The sequence below is a fragment of the Equus quagga genome, chromosome 2 (assembly GCF_021613505.1).
Source record: "Equus quagga isolate Etosha38 chromosome 2, UCLA_HA_Equagga_1.0, whole genome shotgun sequence".
NCBI lineage: Eukaryota > Metazoa > Chordata > Mammalia > Perissodactyla > Equidae > Equus > Equus quagga.
In genome coordinates this window covers 75,388,193-75,414,545 of record NC_060268.1, presented here as the reverse complement: position 1 = coordinate 75,414,545, position 26,353 = coordinate 75,388,193, and the positions used below count along the sequence as shown (strand labels likewise).

At 33.7% G+C, this 26,353-nt stretch overlaps 1 long non-coding RNA gene across 3 annotated transcripts in view; it reads left to right on the top strand.

The window, feature by feature from the left end:
• LOC124235732 (uncharacterized) overlaps window positions 1-13,897 on the top strand; it is a 21,476-nt gene extending 7,579 nt beyond the window's left edge. For 2 of the 3 annotated variants that reach the window (XR_006887556.1, XR_006887555.1), the window contains exons 5-9: window positions 4,318-4,431; window positions 4,756-4,880; window positions 9,130-9,270; window positions 10,015-10,131; window positions 10,829-13,896. This is a non-coding gene — a long non-coding RNA (uncharacterized LOC124235732). Of the gene's footprint in view, window positions 1-4,317; window positions 4,432-4,755; window positions 4,881-9,129; window positions 9,271-10,014; window positions 10,132-10,828 lie in introns of all 3 variants that reach the window. The other variant, XR_006887557.1, reaches the window with a different exon arrangement.
• The last annotated feature ends 12,456 nt before the right edge of the window (window positions 13,898-26,353 follow it).

The window sequence follows — 26,353 nt, the reverse complement described above, 5'->3', positions numbered from 1 at the left end:
TCTTGCTGCAGATTGATCTCACAGAACGGAACTGAATTCTTTTCCCAAAAGCTGATGCTGTAATTAATTGTCTTGTTTCTGCACATCAAGTAAGAGAACCCCATTTTTGTGTGGCAACAGTAATCTAAGCCTAATTGTTAAGGGCAAGAAAATTAAATAATGTAAATGGAATAAAAGTTTTTTCAGGTGAACTTTTCACCTGTTTCCCAAATATTTTTGGCAACATGAAACTTCAGTGTTGCTAAGTTAAATTAAATGATAGAGACTTATGAAATATCCAGACCCATTCCCTAATAAGGTAAAATATTGGAAGTTTTGGCTTCTTATTCCAGAGGAACTAGATGGAACTGGATCTGTTAGTAAACATGTCTTGTTTCATGCTGAGAATTTTTTTTATGAGAAAGCACATATTTCTAGAAATTGTAAAAAGTGTTTCTAAGTCTACCAATCCGCAGAATGCTAATGTAAAAGACAGTTCATATTTGCTTACTTTTCACTAAAAAGTAAAAGTTTCTAAGGGCTAAAAATTCTGACATATGTAATTAAAAGTGTTACTGAAACCAAAGTGTGTTCCCTCCTGGCAAGTTAAATCAGACTCTCTACCAGAAGTAAGTTGTCTCACAAAGTAAAGTATATTTGCAAAAATAGGAGACCATGACAAATCATTTCCAGAGTCAAGGCGTTCCCAAACAAAAGGAAGCAGGGACCTTTTATTTCGGATGGGGAATGAATATCCAAAAGGGAGAGGTGGGTATTCGCTTGCACAGGCTCAGTTGGAAAACGTGCTTTCACATACACTGCAGGTTACAGGGTAATGAGGCCTAAGCTCCTATTGGAGAGATCTTAGCATTGAAAATGAGGCAAAGGTGATACTCTTAGCTCTTATGGAGAGGCTTGGTCTTGTTCAGGGTGGTTGGTGATTGCATCTCCTTAACACAACAGAAGGAAAAATGAAAATTTGGAAAAACAGTTAAATGCTTCCAAACCCACCCTTGAGCTTCTTGGGGCAACTAGGGCAACTAGTCGATGACAAAACTACTGATCATAACATGGGAAAGGAATTTTGTGTATAGACAAGACTGGTTAAGATTGAAATCTTTTTTATGCTGTGCCTGTATAGATATATAAGTATTCTAGAAATTGTGTGACATTCCTAAAATCCTAATTTGTCCTAGTATAATGTTATCAGTTGTAATTCTGGTTATTATCTTAAAATGTTGTATGTCACAGAAATAACCAATTTCTTTGTCAATTGCATTATAATGAACCTTTTTTTTTAGTCTTTTGTCATTTATACTCTGATGTCTTTGTGAGAATCAAGAAGATTAGTAGAAAGGAAACTCATGAAACTGAATTGGGTCTCTGTCATCAAAATTGAGACTCATACTAAAAGGACTGAATGTGACTATCAAGAAAATGCCCTAAATGACTTTCATACAAAGACAGTAGCACAGAATCTATAAAGACTGTAGCACTTGTGGATGAATCCATTCTGCTTCTGCAAAAATTAAACCCTCTTTGCCAGACTTTTGCCATCCTGATGTACTTATAACATGGCAACAGTCAGCTCCTGATTCAGAGAAATTAGGATGGGTAAACAATGGCTATGAATTAAATGAATAGTTGGGGTTATAGGAAACGCAAGACAGCTGCTTGGTTCTTCTCGGCTCCCGGCAAATCCCATTTTTCTGTTTTTGCATTTCTTCACCCACCACAGTGCATTTGAGATAACTCAAATTGTGAATCAACATTAGTGGAGAGACTTCTACAAAATTACCAAAACAGTCTACCAACAATGCTGATACCTGTCAGGTTCATAATCCTGGAAAAACTATTTTTGTCCCCAGAGGGCCTCAGACCTTCTCCCTCTGGACCCTTTGTTACCTGCAGCTGGACTTCATTCAATTGCCAATTATCATGGCTTATCAATATGTTCTTCTTAGTGTATGTATGTTTTCTGTATGGGTTGAGGCTTTTTCCTGTTGTAAGACTGATGCCGTCACAGTGGCAAAGAAACTGTTAGAGAATGTGTTTCCCACTTGAGGTATGCCTTCCACAATCTCCAGTGATTGAGGCACCCACTTCACTAGGCAAATTATATGAGCCTTAACGAAAGTCTTGCAAACTTCTTGAAATTATTGCTGTTCCTGTCAGGTAATGTTGACTAACCCTTGTGCTGCCAAGCTCCAGGGAGTGGACTCTTAGATTCATGTGTTGCACCTAAAGAAGGTACCAAGCCGCAACTGGACCTGCACACTGTCTGGTGACCTGAAATTTAAGATTTTCAGGAATTGAAGCAGACAGCATCTGAAGGAGAGAGCTTCTCCTGGATAACTGAACCAGGCCTTTACGCCCTTTCTTCACTATTGTTTCTTACTTCATTTTCTCCCTTTCTTTCTTGGAAGGACAGTGCCCTCTAATTGTTATATTTGTCATCAGAAACCAAGACAGCAATGACCCCTTGGGTCCCCCTAAGTAACTTCACTGGAATTTCAAAAGCTGTTATATTTAGATAGTCGTTCAATATGTAATAATACAGTATCTGAGTCTTGGGTGAATGATGCTAACACCTATATACCATACCAGTGAATAAATCCCTGAATGTCATCCAGAACTTAACAATAAATATACAGAGCAGAATTAAAAACAACTTAACAAGCCCAGTTTCCAAGATTGTTCTAAACCAGGAGCCCAGAGCTGAAGATAACCAGCTAAATAGATCAAAGGACCATAGATCCCTATTTTATGCAATTGGGTTTCTACTTTTCCAGGGGCTGCTTCAAGATCTGGGCTCCTGGTTTGTTAGGTATAGAGGTAGCTCCTAGCTACATCTTTATATGTGGACGTTTTGAAATGGTCTTTATGCTTGAGCAACTTATTGCCTTGACAGCTGGAGAATAAAAGGGCAGTGTGTCCTTGCTGTAAACACTGTTCTTTTCTCTCTCCATAACAAAATGGAAGCCTCTCATTGATTTGTACCATCAAATTTCTAACTGCCTTAAATGAGAACTTCCAGGAAGCATACATGATTCTGGGATTGCCTCCACAGGGAGAGATTTCTCTCTGTAGATTGGAGTAAGTGCCAATGAAGAAATGATTGGAAATCTCTTCCTAACATTAGGAGAGTTGGCCAATTCCACAGCCAAGACAGTCTCAGCTTAGCAACAATTACTTGACTCATTGGCTAAAATAGTTTTGGATAATCATAAAGCCCTTGATTATTTACTGGCTGAGCAAGGAGGTGTCTGTGTGATAGCAAACACCTCCTGTTGCACGTAGATAAATGCCTCTGGAGAAGTGAAACCCAATTGCATATAATTAGAGAACAAGCACATTGCCTACAATAAATTTCACCTGATGATCCATGGTCTTTTGATCTATTTACCCAGTTACCTTCAGGTCTGGACTCATGGTTTAGAACCGTCTTGCTAACTGGGTTTAAGTTGTTTATAATTCTGCTCTATGTATTTGTTGCTAAGTTCTGTACCTATTGCTTGTTGAACCTTTGTAAAAATGACATGCCTAATAAGGCGATGCTAACTCGGTGCTTTGAGATGATTTCCAACGCTTACAACCTCAACTGAATATAGACTTTGAGTAAGAAATACCTGAGAGTTCTTCCTTCTATACTTCCTTGTTACTCATATTGGCCTCAAGCAGTTTCCAGTCCGTGCACTTTCCTTTCAATGTGGGACACAACACCCAGGAAAAGTCCTTCCTGGAACCAAAGGACAAAGGCTACTGAATAGAGAAAAGCTGACTCTTGATCAGAATACTTTAGGAGAAAGATCTTGACCAAAAGGGAGGAACAGTTAAAATTAATAAAGGAAACCTCAACTAAAATTGGAACCTGGAAGCCCTATAGAGGGAACTCTCCTGCCCTACCACTCATTGTCAATTGCCCCAAACAGAAAGATGTCAGTTGCAGAGTCAGTTAATCACAGCATCTGTTAGAGATAACAGAAAGAGAAATACCTTGCACTCCCAAACAGTAAGTGCAACTACTTTACTGCTCCAGCAGGAGGAGGGAAGTTTTCCTTCTTGCCCTTCAACAAGTCCAGCCAATAGAAATGCCACAGCTCAGCCAATAGGAAGGTGTCATCACTTGAGCACTTACTTTCCTCCAGTGAACTTTAATTCTTTCCCTGCTGATGACTTCCTTGCCCCACTCCCCTTTCTATAAAAGCCTTCCATGTTTTATAACCCCTCAGAGTATCTCTATACAGCCCACCAGATGAGATGCTGCCTGATTTATGAATTATTTAATAAAGCCAATCAGATCTTCAAATTACTCAATTGAATTTTGTTTTTTAACAGAGGGAAGGGACATTTTACTGCTTGGAATTCTCACTGCCATTCTGAAGAAGTGCTGTTTTTGTCACTTGCACCAGCTCCTTTCTCTGAAAAAGATCAAAACAATGCACTCCAGAGGTAATATCCAATTTTAGTAAATGTGTATTCCTAGATTATTTTTATTATTTTATTAAGTAATTTAGAATGTTATTGCTTTTGTGAAGTGTCTGTTAATCCAAACAATGTGAAACATTAATAATCTTGTGAGTCATCTGATTCACTGTCGTTTTTCCCCCAAAATTTTTGCACTGTCTTTTCAATAACATCAGAAACATTCCAGTAGAGTAATAAATTAGCATATATTATATACAGATACTTAGTGAACCTTCCTGTCTTATGTATGGTTGACGAATAGACTCATTTTACTTCTCATCTTGCCACATATTTATTCTCTTCCAATAGGCTGACATGGACCAAAAAGTGGGTTTCATATGAAAGAGTTTATTCCTTCCCTTTGAGATGTGAAGGAAAGTATTGGGAATAATTCTACCTTCCATCCTCAAGGGCCTGTGTAAATTCTCACAAAGGTAAGAATTTTGTCCTGAGAATACTGATGTATTTTTAGGTAATTGCAATACTCCTGTGACAGTGAGAGTCTCCCTATGCTAGTCAACCATGGGACTGGGTCACTGATTGTGTTTGCTAATCTCCGTGACTCACTAGCATGGTCATTGTGTCCATTGGTGACAGAATCCTTAGTGTTTAGTGTCTGTCACCAATCTCAGACTCGTAGTCGCCTTTATAAACATGCCTAGATCAATGATGTTGTCAGTAATTGATCCATTGGAAAGTCTGGACAAAATGAGAGGGAATCACTTCTCTAAAACTGAATTCAAGACATTTAAAAGGCCATATAACAAAGTTAGTGTTATTCTGAAGTATATTGCAATAATTTAAGGTGCATTTTTTAAACATTAGGATCGGTACTAAGCAAATAACTCAAAAATGATTAAAAGAGCCACCAAGGAATTAAAATAGTATTATAGAAAATATTTACTTAATACAAAAGAAGGCAGTTAAGAATGAACAGAGGAACCAAAAGATGAAAGACAGCTAGAGAACAGATAGAAAAATGGCAGACATAAATCCAGTCATACAACAATTATATTAAATTTAAAAGACTGAAACTGGGAGATTCCATTAAAAAAATTAAACAATTGTACACTATTTATAAAAGAGACACTTTAGAACAAAATACGCAAATAGTTTGAAAGTATAGGGATGGAAGAAGCTATGTCACTCAAACAATACCCAGAAGAGAACTGGAGTAGCTATTCTGACATCAGAGAAAATAGACTTTAAGGTAGAATATTAGTAGAAATGAAGAAGGATATAATATAATTATAAAAGGTTTAATTAATCTGGAATATATAACAATTATGGACATAATCACCTATAACAGTATCTCAAATTACATAAAGCAAAAACCAACACTATTAAAGGGGTAAATAGGCAATTCACTGATAATTACTAGACTCTTCATTACCCTCTTCTTGATAATCAACAAACCATTTGAACAATCAGTGTGGTTGTAGCATACTTCAGCAATCTTATCACCCAACTTGACCTGATATATATAGAACACTCCACCCAACAGCAGCAGAACACAAATTATTTTCAAACACACCTGGAACATTGTCCAGGATAGATCACATGCTAAGTCATAAAACTGGACTCAGTGAATTTTAAACGATTGAAATTATGTAGAGTATATTCTATGACCACAGGAGAGTTAAATTAGAAATCAAAACAGAAATAAATCTGGGAAATTGCCAAATATTTGGAAATTAACATGATGTACAGAATCCATGGATCAAAGACAGAATCATGAAAGAAACTAGAAAACATTTAGAACTAAATGGGGTACTGCTAGAGACATGCTTAGAGGGAAATTTATAGTTTTAAATTACTATATTGGAAAAGAGGAAATATATCAAATAACCTAAGCTTTCCACCTTAAGAAACAAGAAAATGACTACATTAGAAAATTAAACCCAAATCAAGTACAAAGAAGTAAATAATAAAGATATGAACAAAAATCAATGACATAAAAATAAAACCCAGAATAACTATGGAGAAAACCTGTGAGACCAATAGTTGGATTTCTGCAAAGATTAATGAAATTGACAAGCCTTTCCTGGTCAAGAAAGAAGGTGAGAAGACATAAATCACTAAAATTAGTAACGAAAGCGGGGGCATCCTTGCTGAATCTGTAGATTCCATCAGGAATGTTATTGTTTGTCTCATTGTGTTTTCTTGAGGGGGAGGTGGCTATAGAGGAAAGCAAGGTTCTAGTTGCACTTAAAACTCGGCAACACAACATAGATAGATAGATTCTCATTGTCATTAATGCTTATCTCTGAGAAGTTTCCAGAAGCTCCCTTAATAATATAATACCACTCATTCAAATTTGCTATGTTTCTAGCCAGTGTGTGTTTTTTTAACTAGTCAATAATTTAATCTATTTTTGGACGCCTCTTGTAATCACATCAGATAGATATATTAATAATATGGTGAGTCCTCCGTGGTTTCTATTCCTATAGATCCTAGGAATTTTGACATTTCTGTGTTTAGCTCAAAGCATAAAGGCATTGGTCATTAAGAGTGTTTGAATAGTTCTTTCATTTTCAGGAATGATGATATTGGGTCAAAATGAAATATGTGATTCAGAGAATGTCCCTGAGGCCTCAGTAGCATGTCCTGGGGAAACTGCCCCAAACACAGTGCTTGACAGGTTAGAACATTCTGTGCACTCCTTACCCATTTAATTATTTTTCTCCAATTACTGTACACTGTGCATTCTCAACGTAGTTGATATCATGCCCCTGGGGTGAAAATTAGTTCTTGGGGAGCAAAAGAAATCTTAAATATTACAGTGGGTCATGGTCCTCCAAACAGTTACAGAGCATAAGCAGGTATACAGCATATCTGTGGTATTAAAATTTAGAGCTGTTGAAAACCAGGGGAAAGTGTCTAAAAAGGATATCCAGACAGGTGATAATAAAAAGGAAAAGTTGAGAAATACTGTTGTACATGTATAAGGAAATTAATCTTGTTTCTGCCATCTAACTATGGAAGAATAACAAGTGACATAAGCCAGAGCAGTTGCTACAGATTCTCTTCATAGTAGCAGGTTTTGCAGAGACACTGATTTTAGAAGATTGTGGTTTTTTTCCCATTTAGAAGCACTTAATATCTTTCTCTTCTGCAATACATTATCTTAACTTAGTTCTTAAATGTTTTCTGAAGAAATGTGTCTGTGTGGTTCCCTTGAAGGAAATAGCTGCTTATCTTCTGTTGGGACTTTAAGAAAACTCAGTCAAGGTCCACATCCATATATTTGCCAGCAGGAATTTTCAGGACCAAATTTAGTGTCTGAGACCAGAGAATTATGTATGCATGATGATATGTCATTACTTTGGCCCCTAAGATTTCCAAGCCTTTGTTCATTAAGAACCAAAGTTCTATTGGGCACAAGTTATCCAGAGCTATTACATGTATGCCAATATATGATAAATGATATAGATATTATATAAATAATAAATTTAAAATACATGTTGTTGAAATCTTAAGCAAGGGAAGGGAAACATATTTGGGGAAAATGTGTTTGAAAATAGAATTGTAAGCTACCACATTGTGATAAATATTTCTAAATTTGTTTATTGACTTGGCAGGAAGACTGAAAATGAAATAACGAAGACAATGTTCTTGTATCAATATGTTTATATTCAGGAGACAAACGCATGTTTTAACAATTGTATGGTTTTTGCTTAACTTTTCTTTAATGTAAAAATTAAAATTTTACATCTTTACGTAAATCTAGTATTTAAAGGTGTTTTAATGGTTGACGTGTTAATATAAGAAAATCTGTAAATACATTTGATAAATTTGTGATAGCGTGTTCTTCAGATGACTTCAGTTAGAGAATATTAGGACATGGCCTTGAGATACACAGTTTTTCTCTTGTTTATTGGGTAATTAGTGAAGTTGAGATCAGTAAGTCACATATGAGCCATCGTTCTGTGCATTTTTGAGGATGCTCTGAATATAGCAATCAAATGTGTTATTCATTTTATCACATCTAGACTTTATAGTTATATTGAGGTTGTTTAAAAATGATGATTTACATTAGATGCTTTCTTCAAAATCATAGATAAAAATATTATATTTATGGATGTCTTTTAGATGAAGAATGGTTAGAATACTTCTGATTATTGCACAGGAATACACCTTTTCACTAGATTATTGCTTTGGGGCAAATTTTAGAGTATTGTTTAAAAAAAGAGTAGTTTAATTCAATCTTTCTAGATATTTAGACATTATTGATGCATATTGTTCTCTAAAAATGGTCTTGTGAAAACTGATAAGCTAGAAACAATTTTCTTTTGCCAATGGAATTGTTAGGAGTTAGGTGCTAATATAGAAACCATGTTTTCATTGATCTGTATACAATAGTAAAAAGTGTGTTTTATAACATTTAGTCTTAATAGAATATTTTACCTTGCTAAAATAATTATTAGCCAGCCACTCTCTGTGTCTATTGAACCTCGGGGGGAAGGGAGAGCAATGATGTTTGAAGGTTGTGCACATGACCCACAAAGGACTTAGCAACACCCACCTTTTCCAGTCTGTGTTTAGTAAAGGATACCCACACTTGGTGAATTTATTGTTAAATTGAATTACATACATGTGTGTTTGTATATGGTTTATATGTACATATAGGTGCATTTATTTTTTCCTAAAATGTTATTTTTCCTCATTTTTTTCTCCTGTTAGGTACAGATAGAGCCTAGAAGGAAAGGGAAACTATGCCTTTCCCTTTACTCTTGAATGTCAGCTCCAGAGAATGAGCTGAAAACTTCCTTCTTAGTCAGTGATTCTCCATTCCTACTGGTGATCTTTTGGACACTCTTGCAGGTATGACTACATAGGCAGGGAACTGCTTGTTTATCAGGAAAAGGCCTAGGATGGATAGGAGTTGATAGATCTTGTTCTTCTTAAGCTTGGTGACATTTGATTAGAGCTAAATAGCATCAAAAACCCATTTAAGAGCCAAATGAAAGTGGGCACAGTAATTGAGAATTACTGCTGTGGGTCATAATAAGTCTTCCTTAATGGGGGTCTCAACAATTACATCCTAAAACTGAATCTGCCTTTGTAAAACCATTTACTAAGTTACTTCTTGGCTATTTATTTGTCTGATTGATTTATCAAATGGGTTTTAATTTCTTATGGCCTGATGTTTTCCAGTCTATTTTTGTGACACAAGCACCTTATGGATTACCAGGCGTAGAATAGGCTCTCAATAAACTTTTATTAAGAGTAGATATATGGGTAGATTATTTTGAGCGATTCTGTAAATAACGTGGCCAACTAAACAGAAAAAGATAAATGATAAAAAAAGACACAATTTTCAGTGGGATTCAGGCAATCCACTTGGTTTTGGAAATGCACAACAGAGAAGGGCTTTAATACAATGTGCTGATATTGAAACGTATCAAGTTATGGAGCTGCTAGCTGTAGTTTCAGAGCTTGTGTAACAGAGTAAGAAACAGCTTTCAAATGAAATTAATATGAAAGAATACCAAAGAGTGACTGCCCAGCTTCCAGGTGACTGGCCTTTTTCATTGGAATTGGTGTTTCTGTTTTTTTTCCCTTCAGAAGATGACTACTTGGGAATTCTTTGGGGAGTGAATGATACCAGTAAATCCCTGAAACAAGACTTTTCAGACAAAGAGCCTTTTCACTTACCTGTTGTTCAAGGGCCACCCTCTAAAGGTAAGGTTTTTGTCAGAATATTTTTTGCTTTCTAGAAGTAACCATGTCTGGATAAAGAATTAGATGTTAATTTTATGAAGATTGATAACTTTTGGTTACATTCTAATTGATTCCAAGGGCCAGATTCCATAATGAGTTAAGAGACACAGCTTTTCTTATATACCTTAATCGCTTTTCTACATCTCAGTTAGTGCACTTGCTGTTAATATGAAGGATTTCGTTAACTTTTCTTATCTAATAAACTGAACTCCTCCTTCTTGGCTGGATCCATGGTGTTTCCAGAGCATTGTTGTATGCCTGAGATACAGTAGATTCTCAATAACTATTAGACTGGAGGGCAGACAAGTAGTTTTGTCTGAAATATTTGATCAAATGAATGAGTGGCCTAAGGCATTAAGGAGCCAAATACAGAGGGGAAGAGACAGATAATAATCTGAGAGAGCTGGAGATGTCCATCACTTTTTAGCCCAGCAAAGGAGAAAAAGTAGCACCAATGTTTGGCATCCTTGATTTCAGGAAGTTTTGAAGTCGTTTTTCTGGCACAGCATGGATCCAGCTGCTGAAAATGTGGCTTTCTTTATGTACTCTGAGTAGATTTGTTGCAGCACATGTAGGAGAAGAATGTACAAAGATTTCATAGCCCTCTGACAAGCTCCTTAGAAAATATGTTTCTCATTTTTGCCAATTTTCCCCACAGTCTTCTTGCAGGTGATGACCTCAAAGGCGAGGTGGATTTGTTACTGTGGAAGCCATTACTTCTATCACCAGCTTCACCAAGAACAATGACACAGTCCTCCTTATGCATGGAGACTCCTCTCTTTCCTGTGTTGCAGTGGACACCTCCTGCAGATAAGAAATGCTTAACTGAGAAATGCTCATATTGGGATATCATCGATGAGACTTTAATTTGGGCATGGTGACTGTTTCCCTTGCTGCCACTTGACTCAATCCCAGGAGCCTCAGTAGAGGAAATATTATTGCACAAGAAACTCAAAATGGTGGAATTGCTCAGTGCTCCCATAAATAGACATTTATAATTTTCATTTGCCATGTGGTGAATTTTAAAAATAGGATATATTAAAAAGAAGCTGCATGAATTTTTTCAAAAATTCAAAGCATTTCTAAATATCTAATACAGAAATTAAGTGCCCTCCTCTCTCCCAATTCTAACCCCCAGAGTTTTTCTTTATTAAGGGAGTTGTGTGCATTCTTTAAGTGGATAAATGCACACATGCAAGCTATTTCTGGAGGGTTCTGGAAGTGGGGCCATACTGTACACATTCTTCTGCAAATTGCCTTTCATTTAATAGTTTTTTAAATGCCCTTTTTCTATTTCAGTAATATACATTTGTGTCATTTGTTGAATGACTGCATGACTGTTTTGTAGATGAAATATAATTAAATGTTTTGATTATTTCTCAGCCATAGATATTTATGTTAGCACCAAATTTCTGCACAGTGAACCTCCCTATTTATTAATAGTTTTGCATTTGTCTATTATATCATGATAAATTACTTAGCAGTTGAAATACTGGGATTAAGAATGTGCACATTTCAAATTTTGAAAATTATTGCAAGATTTCCTTAAAAATGTGGTGACAACTTATCCTAAAATGGCAATGAATAAGATTGCCAGCTTTCCCACAACCTCACAGATAATGGATTTTATAAATATTTAAAATCTTTGCCAGTGTGATAGCCCAAACTATTGTCTTAAATTGTATTTCTTTTGTTTTTGAGTTTGATCATTTTTTCATATGTTATTAGCCATCTGTATTTTTTAATTTCCTCTTTATGTCTGATTTTGGGAGTCGGGGGAGGTTTTAGTCTCTTCCTGATTTTGAAGAGCTCATTGATTATTGGGGGAATAAGCTTTGGATTGTCAAGCATTACAGATATTTTTTACACACTTTTAAACTTCATTTTTGATATAAGAATGTATATAATTATTATGTGTCTAAGTATAACCGTGTTCGCTTCTATGGCTTCTGAATTTCATGTCATTTTGGAAAGGTATTTAAACTGATTCCATAAAACCCTTCATATATGTTAACTTCTAATTCTTTTGTGTTTTTTTAATTCAAATTCTGAAATCATAAGAAATTTTTTTATTTGAAATCTTAAAGTTGCCAAGTTATTTGCCATTACTTGCGATTATTTGCCAATAATCGCCCATTTATCTGTAATGCCATCTTGCACATATGCTGTATTCTCATCTGTGACTGGCTCCATTTTTGTTCTGTGGATCTTTGCGTCTCTTCTTCTGCCTCTTGTCTCATGTGTCTTCTTGTTGGAAGAAATTACAGTTTAGACTGCAATTTCATCAACTTTAATAAATTAATTTAGGGGAGAATTGGTTTTTAATAATATAAGTCTTCCTGTTCAAGGACAAGGTATGTCTTTTTTTTTATTCAATAATTTTAATTACTGTTAATATTTTCACTTTGTGATGGGGGTGTTTTCTTTCTGTTTATTTTCTTGATAATTTTTCTGTATCTGAAAGTTTTGTTTTTTTTTTTTTGGTAAGTGGTCAGCTTACACTTTCTCATGGCTTCAGATTTTTTCAAAGTACATACTAAATCCTTTGCAAATACTAGTAGTTTTTATTCTCTCCTTCAAAATGATCTAGATTTCAGTTATGTTGATAAAGTTCACTGACTGGTACTTTCAGAGCACTTAAACAATTGTGGAAATGTCCAACCTTGATTTAATCAGATTTTAATGGAATGCTTCTTGGTTTTGACTAGCACATTATTGTTGGCCTTTTACCCAAAAAGACTTGCAGAAAGAGCTATGATCAAGCAAAGCTGAGTTTATTAAACCTACTGCAGTAAGGAAAAACACCACTTTGACAAGATTTAGTAGTGTTTCAAAAGCAGAAAGTTAGGACTTTGGGGTTTGGGCTAATGTGGTTTAAGGCAGGCTTTTCAAGGCACAGAACTGGTTAGGAATGGGCAGAATCTGTCATGTAATAGTTTAGGTTTGTGAAAGAGTAAGGACCTTGATATGAGTCTAGATAACCAAATTTGTGTCTGATAAATGAGCTGTTTGCCCATGTGAGTTAGATGTTATCAATGAGCTATTTGCTTTGATGAGCAAGCTGAATCTACTTATTGGTTTATAGTTCATTCTTGTTTATAGGACACTGCTGGGGGTTGCATGAGGTCTTAGTGCCAATAGGTAAGTTATTTTGATGTGGGTAGTCTCAATTGTCAATTTAATATGCTAATTTTAAACTTAAGATATGTTTTGTATCATGTTAGGAAAGTCTTCCACCTTTTATATATTTCTGAATAATTTTAAAATGAGGTGGTAGATGTAATCAAATACTTTTTGCATAAACAATTATATTATTCTTTAATTAAACATATCATTGTGAAATAATTCATTTTCTGTTAATGAAATTTCCTTGTATTGCTTGAATGAACAAACCCTATTTGGTAAATAGATGTTTTACTCTTTAAATTTACTACTGAATTATAAGTATCTTAACTTGATTTGGAATTTTTGCAAATATACTATTGAATGAAATTGATTTGCAATTCTTTTTTGTTCTATTTTTGTCATGTTTTGATATCAGGTTTTCTGGTTGTGTTAAAATAATTTTGAGGATTTTCTTCTTACTCTGTGTTCCAGAATGGGTTGAAAAGCTCTAGCATCAATATTAACAGTTAAGCAAACACATCAATGAAATTATCTGAACTCTTTTGTTTTTGATGGCTTGGAGTAGAACTGAGGCTAACTAGAAAATTCTCTCACTTTTTTCTATTGTTATTGCTTGTTTTTTATTTTATATATTTAACTTGCTTTCTCCTAGAAAATCACAATGCAAGCAGATTTTCAAAGAAAGTACCATGAAGTTATATAAAGTGTTCTTTCATCACTCTATTAATTTCTCGTTTCAATTAATATCCATTTTCAGTCCAGTTTTGTTTTTTTCTGCTATGCATTTTTAATGAAATAAGTTTGACTAGTGGATTTCTAGCATCACTAGCTCTCTCTTCCCCTCTCCCCGAGTCAACTCTTTGGTATAATTTATCAGGGCTTTTTCTTTTTTTGATGTTTTAATTTATTTATATGTTTTTAATGAATTTCTGTTTTTTAAAAGAAATTCTTAAATGTGTAATCTACTTATGTTCACTTATTCTTGGTAGTGAAATACTTTCCCTGTTGTCAATTTTATAAAGCTTTTCATTATGAACACATTCTAAATATGCACAGTATAAGGTGAAAAGAACAGTGAGCGTGCAGATACTGGGAACCCAATTTCTACCATTATCAACATTTCACCTTATTTACTTCATGTTATTTTTGAAATATTTTCAAATAAGTTAGAAGACTTATTTCCCTCAGAACACTTATTTCCCTCAGAAGTATTTTAAATACTTTTTTAACTACTTAAATTTAATAAGTAAAATAAATACTTAAATTTTGAGTTACAAAACTCAAAATATGCGAAAGGATATTCAGTGAAAGGTAATTCACCTTCTCAATTCTGTCGTCCATAACTACCCAATTTCCCCTTCCTGATGGTTACTCGGGTTATAGTTTCTTGTTTTTCCTTTTGGACATAACACAAACACACACACACAATCACACACAACCCCCAAAATGTATGTGTGTAGGTAGAGACACACACACATACTATTATAATTTTCTGCAACTTTCTGTTATATATTTATGTAATACATAAATCTTTTAATGTTTCTAGCAGATCACTTCATATTGGTATATGAGGCACTTCCTTATTTTTAATATTTGTATTTTTACATAGGTAAAATTTATATAACTAAATGCATAGATCTTAATTATATAATTCAGTGAGTTTTCTTAAATGTATATACTATGTAAATACTACCTTATTTAAGAGAGAGAATCTTTTTATTACTTGAGAACCTCCCCTACTGCCTCCTTCCAGACAAGCCTAATTCTCATAGGAAACAATGTTCTTATTCTATTGTCATAGATTACTTTTGTCTGTTCCTGAAATTAATATAAATGGAATCACATAGTATGCATCTGGCTTCTTCCACTCATCATGCTATTGAGATTCATCCATTTTATTCCCTATATCAATAAGTTAAAAAATTTTTTTGTTGTTGCAGAGTAGCATTTCATTGAATGGGCATATTACAATTTGTTTATTCATTCTCCTGTTGATGGACATCTGGGTTTCCAGTTTTTAAATATTTTGAATACGTTAGCAGATTTTTTGTGTGATTACCTAAAAATGGAATTCACTTGATCATAAGATAGATTTTGCTGAACTTTGTCAGAAACTGTCAAAAAGGCTTCTAAAGAGGTAGAAACTTTCCACCCTCTCAGCCAGTGATATGTGATATTTTCAGTTGCTATCCATCATCACCAACCTTAGAAGTTGTTAGTCTTTTAAATCTTATTCATTTGAGAGGGTGTGAGGTGGTATCTTGTGACCTCAATTTACAATTTGGTCACTTAAGAAGATAAACAATTTTTCATGAGGTTAGCTGCCAGTTATAAATTCTCTTTAGTAAGATTTCTGTTTAATTTCTCCCAAAATTTTACTTATTATTTTAAAGTAATTTTAGACTTACAGGAAATTTGCCAAAATAGTACAGAGAGTTCCTATATATTCTTTGCTTTCCTAATGTTAACATCTTGTATAACCATTATTGTAACATTAATACATATAACAATTACTAAAATCTATAAATTAACATTGATGTAAATACTACTAACTAGTCTGAAGACCATATTTGAATTTTGCCAATTGTCCCACTAATGTCCTTTTCTTCTAGTTCTGAATCCAACTCAAAATCTCGCATTGTATCTGTAATTTTTTCCTTTGTCTCTGTACCCACCCCCCAATCTGGGAGAGTCCTCGGTCTCTCCTTGTTTTCCATAACCTTGACACATTTGAGGAATATTAGACTGTAATTTTGTACCATAGCCCTCAATTCAGATTTGTCTGATATTTCCTCATGTTTAGATTAGAGTTATGCACTTTGGTAAAAATAGCACAGTGATAATAGTGTGTGCTTTTCAGTGGATCATGTAAGCAGTGCATGATGTCAATATATCTTATTTCTGCTCATGTTAAATATGATTACCTGGTTAAAGTGGTGTATGCTAGGTTTCTCCACTGCAAAGTTACTATGTTTCTCTTTGCAATTGATAAATATTTCGTGAGGAGTTACTTTGAGACTATGCAAATATTTTCTCTCATCATGTATCATACATATATGCCTAAAGATGGTTTTCTATTTCCATGATACATTCTACAATTATTCATTAGAATATGACTGTAAGGAAGAGCTGCCTTCTCCTCCATTTATTTATGTGTTCAATTGTTGTTTTATATCAGTATGGATATATGATTATTGTGTTCCATGAGTTTTCATATATTGCAGTAAATATTTACTTTTATTTCTCAAATTATCCAAGATTTGACCATTGGGAGCTCCTTTAAGTTGGCCCCTGTGTTCCTTCACATAATTTTTTGAGCACTTCCTTAGTTTTTGGTTCCACAAGATGTTCTTGGCTTATCTTATATTTTCCTTTCCCAAACCTGGAATCAACCACTTCTTCAAGGAACTCTGGTTCTTTGTACTGGAAAATAGTATTTAGAAACTAAGATCCGAGTGTTAGGTGTGCTCATTGCTATTGGGATATCATTTCTTCTAGGCATACTAGTGTGCAGAGTTGGTATGTAGAAGTTTACTCATACACGTAGGCACACATCTAAATTATTTCTATCTCTATCCTTGTGTGTGTGTGTGTGTGTGTGTGTGTGTGTGTGTATGTGTATCTCCATACTGATATTTCTGATTACAAACCATTATCACAGGGCTCATTTTATTCTTTCCTCTTCCCTTATTTGTAACCCCTTTCCCCAATTGCAAGAAACCTACCTTTCATTACCCACAATATGTTTTCTTATTTCCTCAATCCACTGTATACATTGTTTCAGAATTGCTAAGCCATACTCCTTTAAAAAAGATAATTACTAACTGAAGTACAATATTTAACTATGGTTCTATTTTCTTTACCCTTACAGTATTCAGTCAGCATGCTATTTTCCAAACTTACTGAGGTTAGTTTACTTTTCCCCTGACTGCCTACGTATGTTAATCATAGAATCAGATACTGTGTATATTCCATTTTGAGTTCCCCCACCTCATGGTTGATTTTAAATTTATTTTTCCATATATGAAACATTACTATGGTTCTAAGAATTAGGACTGTCAGAATTGTCACTCTCTCCTCACCACACTAGTCCCATTTCCATCTTTCCACCCTATTCTCACTCAACCTCTGGAGGTAACTAATCTCACTAGTTTCTGGCTTATGTTTTCTAAAATTCTCGTTCACAAGTGGGCAAATACATGTACATTTTATCATATCCCCTTCCTTCTTACATGAATGGTAGCATGAATGGATGCTTTTTTACTCTTTGCCTTTTCCACTTAACATATCGTAGAAATCATTCCATTGGTATGGAGATTCAAATAGATCTTCCTCAATCTGTTTTGGTTGATACTAAACTCTGTGTATGTACCACAGTTTATTCAACCACTCTATTCTATAAGAATTATTTGTAGTATTTTTAAATTACAGATACTTTTAAGTTGGGTTGTTATTCACTCCTCATTTGTAAGGGTTCTTTATGTTATCAGGATACACATTTCTTGCCCAATATATGCACTGCAAATGTTTCTCACACTAAGTCACTTACGTTTTCCTTCTTTCTTTCTCTTTCTCTTTTTTAAATGCCTATGAGGTCTAAACTGTTAAATAACCCTAATCATTCATCCCCGAATGCTATTTAGTCTCGCTCTCTCATTTTTTCTTTTTTTGTTTTTTTTTTTGCTTTTTTTATTGAGATAAAATTCACATAATACAAACTTAAACATTTTAAAGTATACTAGTCAGTGTCATTTAATACATTAACAATGTGGTACAACCACCATCTTTATCTAATTCCAGAACCTTTTCAGCACCCCGTAAGAAAACCCATATCCATTAAACAGTCAGCCCCCACTCCACTTTCCCTACCTTTTCATTTTTAAATTGTGTTTTTGATAAGCAGACATTTTAAATTTTGGTGAAGGTTTGGTGTATCAGTTTGATTGTTTTATTTTTAGTGCTTTTTGCAAACTCACTATTAAATCTTTGTTTACCCCAAGTTTGCAAAAGTATTCTTCTAAGTTTTTTTCTAGACGCTTTATGTTAATAGCTTCTACACAAAAGTATAGCACCTATCTCAAATAATTTTCTTGTATGGTTTGATATGGGGGTTGAAGTTCATTTTTAATGTGTTCCTCCAGTTGTTCCAGAACTATTTTCTGGAAAGACTTTTTTCTATTGAATTAACTGGTGCCTTTGTTGAAAATAAATTGCCTATGAATCTCTTTTAAACTCTGCTTTTCCCTTTTTATGTCATTCTTTTTCACTGAAGCTGCTTAGTAAATCTTGAAATAAGGATTATGAGTCCAAACCTTTGTTCTTCTATTTCAAGATTTTCGTAGGGGAGGGAGCTGGCTATACTAGGTCCTTGGTATTTTCACTTAAATTTTGCTATTAACTTGCCAATTTGCTAAAAAAAAGACTCTGCTGAGATATTGATTTTGATTACATTGAACTAATAATAGATCAATTTAGGGAGAATCGACATCTTAACAAGATTGAATTTTCTGATCTATAAAAATGGTATATTCTCCATGTATTAGGTCATCTTTAATTTCTCACAGAAATATTTTATAGTTTTCAGTATAGAAGCATACTTTGTAGTTTTCAGTGGAGAAATGTTCTTTGTTAAATGTATCCTTTTGATTTTTGTTTTGTGATAATATTGTAAATGAATATTTTAAAATTTTATTTTCCAGATTTTGTTGCTATTATATAAAAATAAAACTGATTTTTTATTGAGCCTCTGTCCTATGATCCGACTAAGTTAATTTATTAGTTCTTGTAATTATTGTTTATATTCCTTTTGATTTTCTACATAAGCAGTTGTATCATCTGTTAATAAAAAGTCTTATTACTTACCTTTGAATCTTTATGAACTCCCCTCATTTTTTTGCATTATTACATTGCTAGGGGCCTCCAATATAATTCTGGACAGGAGTGGTGTGAATGGATATCCTTGTATTTTTCCTGGTCTTTGGAGAAACTTTGCAGTTTCTCACCATTAAGGAAGATATTAACTGTAAGTTTTTCGTAGATGCCCTTTACCATATTGAACAACTTTTTTTCTAGTCCTAGTTTGTTGATAATTTTTAGAATAAATGGGTGTTAAATTTATTGAATGTTTTTCTACACCTTGATATAATCATGATTTCTCTTTTATTCTTTTATGGGAAATTACATTGATCAATTTTTGGATGTTAATCCAACAACATTGCGTTCCTGATGTAAACTCCATTTGGTCATGATTATCCTTTATATATATATGTCTATATTCAGTTTCCTACTAGTTATTTCAGGAATTTTTATCAATATTCTTGATGGCTGGTAGCCTGTGCTTTTCTTTTCTTAAAATTTTTGTCAGATTTTGGTATTTGGCTTCATAAAATATATTGAGTATTGTTGTCTCCTCCTCTATTTTGCTAGTATTTCTTCCTGAAATGCTTGATAGAATTCATTAGTGAGCTGATCTGAGTCTGCAGTTTCCTTTGTGATATTTGCAGTAACAATTTAGACTTATTTAGTAGTATAGGATTATTCAGAGTTTCTGTTTCACCAAATGTCAATGTTAGTAAGTTGCATTTTTCAAGGAGTTGATATGTTTCATGAGATTTGTCAAATTCTGCGGCATAAAGTTGTTGATAATGTTCCTTTATTACCTTTATACTGTCTGTAAGATATGTGGAGATATTACTTTTTCCATTCCTAATACAGGTAATATCATTTTTCCCTAGATTTCTCATTCCAGGTTATTTTTTTATTGTATTTATTTAAAAGAACCGATTTTTGCTGATTTTGCCTATTGTCCATCTGTTTTCTATCTTATTGATTTCTGATCTTATCTGTGTTTCTTTCCTTCTTTTTATCTTGATTTAATATGCTTTCCTGTGGTAGCTTCTTAAGGTTGAAACTTGTAGATCTTTCTTCTATTCCAATATAGATATTTAAGGCCGTAAGCACTGCATTAATGGATCCCACAAATTTTGATATGTTGTTTTAATTTTTTAGTTCAAATATTTTCCTATTTCCTTTTTGATTTATTTGGACCTATTAGTTATTCTAAGTGGAATATTTAATTTCCAAATATTTGGGCTTTTCCTGGTAACTTATAACTGATTTCTATTTTAATTATGCTATGGTAAAAAAAAAAAAAAAGAAGTACTCTAATAGTTCCACTTTTCTAAATTTATTGAGACTTCTGCTGTGGTCCAGCATGTGGTCTATCTTGATGAAAATTCCACATGCACATGAAAGTGTATTTGGCAGTCATTGAGTATATAATGGTCTACGAATGTCGATATCTCAAAGTGTTTTTTCAGATTTTGTTCAGTTAGTGTTTAAATTTTCTTCATCTTTAATGATTATTTTCTTGTTCTATCAGTTACTAAGAAAGAAGTGTTAAATTTTTCTGTGATTGTGAATTTCTCTCTTTAGTTCTCTCATTTGCTCTTTATGTATTTGAAAATCCTTCATATTTTACACCTCTATGACTATCATGACCTGTTGCTGAATTTTCTCTTTCTAATTTTGGTTATATCCCTTTATCTTAGATATATTTGTTGTCTTGAAGTCTATTTTGTCTGTTATTGGAATGGTAATACCAGCTTTCTTATGCTTATTGTTTGTCCAATATCTTTTTTCATCTTTGTACTTTCAATCTATCTGTGTCTTTATAGAATTTCTATTATAGACAGCATATAGATGGATCTTGATTTTTATCCAATTTAACCATCAGTGCCTTTTAAATCTTTTGGAGTCTTTTGGTCCATTTACATTAAATATACTTAGTGACATAATTTATGCCTATTATTTCACAAATTTTTTTCTTATTCATCTCTTTTAGTTTGCTCCTCTGTCCCTTCTTTGCTTCATTCTTTTGGCAAAGAATTGAATAGTTGCCAAATTATTGAATTAATTGAATATATTGTAGTATTCTATATTAACTTCTGTATTACATTTTGGCTCTACTATGTATTTTGCTTAGGGATTCCTATATGGATTATAATATGTACCCTTAATTTATCACAGTTTTAGAGTTAAAACTGTACACTTCATTTAAAGTGTAAAAGTCTTGTGCAAAGTAGTTACTTTTAGTACTTTGTTATTTATTCTCTTGTCATATTTTATATCTACATATAATATAAAATCTATATATTAAAATTTTTCTTCCTACAATCAATAGTCTTTTAAATAAATGGAGAGAATACTTGTATTTACCCATATATTTACCATTTCTACTTTTTGTTCATTCCTGTTTCCATATTTTGCTCTTTCCCTTCAGCTTGAAGAACTTCCTTTAGTATTCTTGCAGTGGAGGTGTATTAACAACAAATTCTCTCACTTTTCATTTGCCTGAAAATAGACTTTACCTTCATTTTTGCTGAATATAAAATTATGGGTTAACACTTTTTCTTCTTTTAGCACCTTAAATATGGTACTTAATTGTTTTCTGGCCTCTATTATATTTTATGAGAATCCAGCCATTCCTTGTATCATCATTCATTTATATTTAATTTATCTTTTTTCCTCTGTCTACTTTCAAGGTTTTCTCTGTATTTTGCTATCTAAGTGTGGTTTTCCTTGCATTTATCTTGTTTGGGGTTCACTGAGCTTTGATGTGTAGAGTGATGCTCTTCATGAAATTTAGGATGTTTTCAACCTTCATTTCTTCCAGTGTCTTTTTCTTCTTACCCTCCCCTCCCCTTTCTCTTTATGGACTACAAACTATACCTATGTTGGAATGCTTTATATTTCTACACAGATTACTGATGCTCTGCTTGTTTTTTAAAAAATCTTTTTGTGTGTGTTTTTCCAATTTGGTGATTTCTATTGAGCTGGCCTCTGGTTCACAGACTATTTCTTCTACTATTTCCACTTTCACTTTAATGTTCAGTTTGCTTCTTGTCCTTTTTATTTCTAGAATTTTCCTTTGGTTACTTTTTATAATTTCCATTTCTCTGCTTATATTTCCTATCTGTGTATTCATTATGAGCATCTTTTCCTTTAACTATTTTAAGTGTACTTTAACGGGTTCTTTAAAGTCTATCTTAATACCACATCTGGATCATCTTAGGATATGTTTCTGTTGATGTACATGTAATTGGAGTCTTGGAAGAAGAGCAAGAAAGATAGCAGGCAGAAAAATAATTTAGGAAATATGTTGGTTAGTATAAAAGTGGTGTTTGCTTTATAAAATTTGATGCTATGATATTTACCCTTAATGGAGTCAGTTAGATTTTGTTTTATTTTGGATTATACTTTTGATCAAGAGTAGTAATCTTACATTTCTGTTGAAAGATTTTTTTAGTCTCAGATGTCTTCTTTTTGTAAAACATTTTATTGCATTACGTTTTTTAATTTAATAAGACTTTTTAAACTAGATAATATAACCCTATTATTCTTATTTATACAGCAGACAGTGTTGTTTTTATTTGCCTTTGCCATTTTATAATTCTCCCTTTCTCTTAAGTGATTTGTGGTGTTTAATTTGATTTTAATCTTTTTATATATAACTTTATGTTTCCTCCATTCCACTTATTTAGAAGATACACTGCATGTGTGTTTCAACTAGTTTAGGTTACTTACATAGTTTTAAATTATATGGTGACATATTTTTTATTTGATCAACTCAGTAGAGGCTTCCTTATTTGAAAGAAGAAAATAACATGTGTCTATGAATTCCTTATTCATGTAATAAAATAATTAATGACTATGATAATAAATGTTTTTATTTATTGAGTACACACTTTAAAGTGATAGATTCTGTGCTGAAATGTTTGTAAACCTTGTGTTTTTAAAATTTCCAATTACCCAAAGAGATGTGTCATAGAATGTTATAAATTTGACATATAGTATATATGTAATGTATTTTTTATGTGTGCCTAAATAATGAGGATACTCATACTACCTCACTCAAATTGCTCTTTTGAGTAGTAAATGACTTTATATAGATAAAGCAGCTTGGGAAGGTTTGGAACTTCATGCTGCAGTGAACAGATGCTTGAAACAGCAACAATAAGGGTAGTCATTATAGTAACTGGTTGAGGCAATATTTGAACCCACATATGTGTTAACTGCAGAACTCTTTGCTTAACCATCATACCTTGATGTTAGCCACACACCCTAGCTTCACATTGTTTGCGTAACCTGAAATTTTAATCCCATGGTCACATATTACATTTGCACAATTATATTTAATTACAATATCTGTACAAATACATTAAATTACACAAAGTCAAAATACTGAATTTATTTCCTCATTGCATTCTGTTTTGCAGCACTAGATATCCTATTGTCAAAAATTAATTTCATATATCAAAGAGAATTTGGTTGTCACCTCTTGCTCCATGTACTACCTTCATATCACTCTTTATTTTATCTTTTTTTTTTTCCATTGACAGCATTATGTTCTCAAGAAGAATTGTTCAAGAAGCACTCTGGAAATCATAATTCCTCAGTCTTGATATTATTAGCCTTTCTTTGCTTTTCCTTGTAATTGTCTTGATCAGTCATATCTCTCTTATAAATGAAAGATGTACAACACAGTACCTTAAAGCAGGAAAAGGGAATTCATAAGCTTCTATAGCCATGATGGGTTTGGCTTCAGTCTCAGCTGAATCCAGGAGTCCAGGACCTAAGGAAGCCTCTGGCCTTGTGCTCCTTCCCATCTTGTAGTCTGTGTTTCTTGGCTTCGCTTAATTCTGCAGTCAATTTTTTCTTTATGTGATTGGCAAAAAAGCCATTTCAAGCTGTAAATTCAGTTATCTTCTTTGCAGTCTTAGTAAAATGTGAACTTTTTTCTCCCCTTGTCTAGATAGAAGTTCAGAGGTGGAGGGATGGGCCTGACTTGAGTCACTAAGATATTCACTAACCCAAGAATGGAAACTCTGGGTAGTCTGATCATAGACTCAATGGAAGTATAGTATCCCATGATTATCAGGTCTACCAGTACCTCATAGTCAGGAAGAGAATACCCCCTAAGAGCAAGAGAAAGGAGTTAGTTGCAAACATGGCCAGGCAGCTATAAATTCTAAGTGCCACTACTCACCACTAATGTGCCAAGTGTTATAATGCAAGTTTTTGTGATCGTATATGTCATGTTACTAATTACTACCAGCTTATATTATCAAATGACCATATATACCACCAAACGTGCCTCATAGCCCAACGGATAACAGCAAAGACTCCCTAATAGAGTTTGTCCATTGGTCAGCTGTTCCTCTTTTGCTTAATCATTATTCCAGCTGTTCCTGTTTTGCTTTTGTGGAAGAGCTCAGTTTTCTAGGGACCTTAGAAGCTGTATGATCATGGTGGAGAGTGCCTTTCTTGTGACTCTTATGACTCAGAAATTCCTTTTATCAGGGCTTCAGGGCATTGCTGTCTTTCATTAGTTAGGCTTTAGATTTCTAATTTGCGTATAGAATTCCCCTGAAGCATCAAGCTGACAGGCAGTTTGATTGAGAGAGCTCCTTGGGATATGAAACATTATCAGGCACCACTACTAATCATGGTACTTAAATTGTGTCTCAACCTTTAGAGAAAAAGTGGTTCTTTCTGTCTTGGCCTCAAACTGTAGAAGTGAATAATAGAGTATCACTTCCTTCCTGAGGCAATAACCTCCTTAAAGGACTGTTTTAAGGGCCAGTGGTGAGTACCTTCCATTCAGGAAAGGAGTGTCTATCTGGAAGTGTTGATAAAGATTTCCTATCTCTCTCTGGTTTGGGAAGAATATGGCTATTACATATTTTCTAGTTTCACGACTATTTGACCCTCAGGCTCCTTATGTTTTGTAGACAAAAAAGACTTCTCCACAAAGCTATATTCTATTCCCTGCTTTTAGTAGGGCAGCTGGGAATGGCACTTATTTGTTTGTGGCAGCACCATCATGAATAGCTACCACACCCTTAACATCATTACATTTTTTATAAAGACCATAAGATTCCAGACCATGAATATCCAAAAGCCTTTGTTAATACACTGCCTTGCTATCTCAAAATAATTGCCAATTTTCCTTTGGAAACTCCAACCAATTAGACATGTAACATGAGAATATGGTAGAACTTCCTCAAAGGAAATAGAGGAGTGAAAAAGGTAATGTATGTTAGGCACACAAATTATTGTTCTTTTTTTCCTTTGATTCTCTTCCACTGAATTATATGTGAGCTCCCAATCCCCAGGCTACCCTGCTTATCCTCCACCTCAGTGATGCTCTTTTCAGGCTGTTGTAGAATAGGGTGTGTAAACTTAAGTTAGCATTTCTCTCCCTAACCTTGTAAAATAAACCAAAAAAAAAAAAAACAGATTTGAGAAGGAAATTATGTCTCTGATATAGAAATAAGCCATTGGTCTATAGATAAGTAAGAATAGCACCAACTGAAGGAAAATATTGTGGGTCATGTATTTGTCTAATTACAGTCAGAGTACAGATTTTAAAATTTTAGTCTCAGGCATGCAAATGCAATGTTAGCAACTCTCGACTTGAAGAAGCAGTCACTGGTATCCTGGATACACCACAGGGGAAACCGGAACAACTGCATGTTACATAATTAAAAATGGCAGTACTGGGTATTTTCTGTCTTTGTTTCCTCTTCTGAAAATTCTGCTCAAGACAGCCATAGCTGGTGTAAGACCATAGGGAATTCTCCTCAGCATCTTCAACACTCTTCTAGGAAGGACCAACCTTCCTTTAACCTGGTTTGAAGAACAATTAGATTCATCATTAAGAAAGTTAAAAATATAAATTGAGAAAAAACTTTAGGAAAATAATATTATCTTCTAAATAAAACTTCAGGAAGAAGTTGCATCATCATTCTTAGACCTGTTTGTAATTTCACCTAGTTACCATTTTTATTTTAATTACTGTCAATGTCCCTTTATCCATGATAAACTATAAGCTCCTAGAGATTGTCTTTTTCATATTCTGATAGCAAGGCTTCCCACACTTTCTGAACATTATATTTGCTCAATAAATGCAACTTCAATGCTTTGAATGATTTATTGAATGATTGAAAGAATGGGCGATTATATATATTATATATACAGTCGTATGTATGTATAT